This window comes from Lemur catta, chromosome 13 (assembly GCF_020740605.2).
Source record: "Lemur catta isolate mLemCat1 chromosome 13, mLemCat1.pri, whole genome shotgun sequence".
Lineage (NCBI taxonomy): Eukaryota > Metazoa > Chordata > Mammalia > Primates > Lemuridae > Lemur > Lemur catta.
Window position 1 is genome coordinate 8,489,930 of NC_059140.1, and position 3,351 is coordinate 8,493,280.

At 35.6% G+C, this 3,351-nt stretch overlaps 1 pseudogene; it reads right to left on the reverse strand.

Annotated features, from left to right (window-relative positions):
* Nucleotides 1-596: 596 nt before the first annotated feature.
* LOC123649031 lies at nt 597-2,451 on the reverse strand (annotated as a pseudogene).
* Between the last annotated feature and the right edge of the window lie 900 nt (nt 2,452-3,351).

Sequence of the window (3,351 nt, forward strand, 5' to 3'; positions counted from 1 at the left end):
TGGAAATAATTCTTATAGCTGGGAAGATGGGATCCTTTAAAAAAAATTTAAATATGATTACTAATGATAAATGATGTTTTCTCTATGTAAACCAAACCCTAGATATTTTGTTATATGATATTTCCTACATGAAGAACAAAAGAAAGCAAAATATGTTAGAGAATTTCTTCTCCCTACTGAAAATGGGAACTCACAAAAAAAGGGAGTTTGTTCATATGCTGAATTTCGCCATTCCTGTGCCAAAGGAGTCTGGAGAGTAACATTGGATCCTCAAGAAGTGCTGGAAGAGACCATTAATTGGAACACACATTTCCTGTTGATAGTTCTAGGAGAGATCTTATCCTTACACTTCTATTTGGTCACCATATTAGGTAAGAAAAAAGTAAGCTGGGGGTGGGGGAAGAAAAGAGAAAAGAAAAAAAAAAGAGGTAGAAAGAGACTGATCATAGGAGAGAACAAGAAATAAAAAAGAAGGCAGGTGACTTGTGTGCCCAACTTTGGCTCTATGGTCCTATGAGCCAAAATGCATACTTGGTGATATGGTATCACAGGAAAAGGGAAAAAAGGAGTAAACTGAGAGAGTTAAGGCCATGGTGTTAATTTCTTTCCTGTACAAAGACAACATTTTAAGGACAAAGGTCTGCCTCTTGTAACATAATGTCATAGTCCAGATGAGATAGTTTCCTTGGAGGGAAGTTGATGAGAAGTTCAACATGTTCATTCGGATATCCTTTACACTGGACATGCTTTACCAAAGCTAGCAGTTTAGCTTGCTCTGGATGAATGGTGTCTCCCCTTTTTTGATATGGATACCACAACATCAGCTGTGCTTTTGGTGCATTTACATCTACCCCTTCCACTCTATTCCATCTGATTTTTCAGGTGACATCTCTAGTATATCTGAATTCACAACTGATAATGCTTGGTGGTTTGTGGCTGTTCCAGGCTCACTTCTGGCAGGGGGCTGAGTTAATGGCTTTCTGTTCTCTTTTCTGTCTCCCCAAATCTTTATGGGGAGACTTTCTGGACTTGGCAACGTTTTCTACATCATCTTCTTCGTTGGAGCCACAAACAGATATGAATTCCTCACTGCCAGAAAAAAGTTCAGATTCAGATTCTTCATCAGGGTGGCTACCTTGTTTTGTCTGTATTGAATCAAAATCTGTCTCTTGCAAAGAGCCTCTGATGGAAGCTTCTAGCTGGCTGTCTTCACTTGCATCTATAAGACTCTCTGAATGGGCACATTTTTGGGGAAACTACTAGAAAGTCCATCCAGTTGCCCATGTTCACCTAGAAATCCTGTCACTTGGTCCAAGAAAGAGGATATATCTAATTGGTGGCACTCTGTTAGCTTCTGACCTGTCCATGGTTCCAATATGGAAATGAGAAATCCCCTAGTTTATACAACTGTATGTATTACATCTCTGGGCTTCTTCACTGTCATGATAAACCTATCCTGGCTGGTTTTCAATGGTTGTTTTGTCTTGTCTGGGTTAGTAGTCGTGCAAATAGTCTTAAATTTACCACGTATCAATATTTGTTGATGAATCTATATTATCTTTGTATGACAGAAGCACTTTTGTGATTTGAATGTAATTTTTGAAAAGCTTGACAACTATTTTCTTTTAAAGAATTTAATTGGTAAAACATATAAAATTTACCATCTTAAGTTTATTTACATGTACATTTCAGGAGTAGTAAGTATATTTACATTGCTATGCACAAGATCTCTAGAAATTTACATCTTGCAAAACTAAAACTCAATACCTATTAAGTAACAACTGCCCATTTTACCCTCTCTCCAGCTCTCGACAAACTTCTTTCTACTTTCTATTTCTATGAGCTTGACTACTTAAGATACATCATATTAAGTGTAATCATACACTATCTAACATTGTTACTGGCTTATTTCAGTTAACGTAATAGCCTCACAGTTTGCTTTTATCATAGAGTGTGCCAAGATTTTCCTTTTTCTTTTTTTTTTTTTCTGTGATTATTTAAGACAGGCTCTCATTCTGATGCCTGGGGTAGAGTGCAGTGTGTCATCATAGCTCACTGCAGCTTCAAACACCTGGGCTCAAGTGGTTTTTCCTTCCTCAGCCTCGTGAGTATCTGGAACAGTAGGTGAACATGACTATGTTTAGCTAATTTTTCTATTTTTTTTTTTTAAAGACGGAGTCTCACTGTGTTGCTCAGGCTGGCCTTGAACTCCTGGCCTCAAACAATTCTCCTGCTTTGGCCTCTCAAAGGGCTAGGATTAACAGGCATGAGCTACTGCACCTGGCCTAAGATTTTCTTTTTGGATGCTAAATAATATTGCATTGTCTATATACCATATTTTTTTAAGGTGTTCATCAATTGAAGGCCATCTGGGTTGCTTATGCCTCTTGGCTTTTGTGAATAATGCTGAAATGAACATGGGTGCACACATACCACTTCCAGATTCTGCATTGCATACTTTGGATAGATACTCAGAGATGGGATTTCTGTATCATATGCTAATTTTAATTTTTAATTATTAAGGAACCTTATACATTTTTCAAAGTGTCTGCTTTATTTTTCAACACCAATATTTCGAAAGGGTTCCAATTTCTATACATCTTTGACAAGGTTTTTATATCACCCATTCTGAGTGTGAGATGATACTTCAATCTGATTTTGCTTTGCATTACTCTAAAAATTATTAATTTTGAGTATCCTTTCAAATGTTTGTTGGCCATTTGTGTATCTTCTTTGGAAAACTATCAGTTAATTCTTTGTCCATTTTTTGATCAAGTTATTAACTTTTTATTGTTGAATTTTCAGTTGTTTATACTAATATATTCTGAATATTAACTCCTATAATGTGAATGTTTTACAAATATTTTTACCCATTTAGTATGTGGCATGCTCTCTCCACTAAATTTTTCCTTTGATGTATAGAAATTCTGAAATTTGCTGAATTCCCACTGTTCTCTTCTTTTCTTTGTTGCTTTTGCATTTGATGTGATATCCAAGAAAACAGTGCCAATATTAATGTCATGATCTTTTTTCCTATATATTTTTGTAAGGGTTTTATTAGTTATATTTCTTCTATGTATTTAATCTATTTAAAGTTTTTTTAATATCACAAGGGATTGATCCAACATTATTTTTTATGTAGGTAATCCAGTTTTCAACACCATTTGTTGAAGAAACTCCCCTTTCCCTATTGTGTGGTCATGGCCAGCTTGTGGAAAATCATTTGATCATATACACAAGGATTTATTTCTGGGCTCTCTTTTCTTTTCCTTGGTCTACTTACCTGTCTTAGTGCCAGCACCACATTGCTTTTATTTTTGTAGCTTTGTAATATGTTTTGAAATCACGATG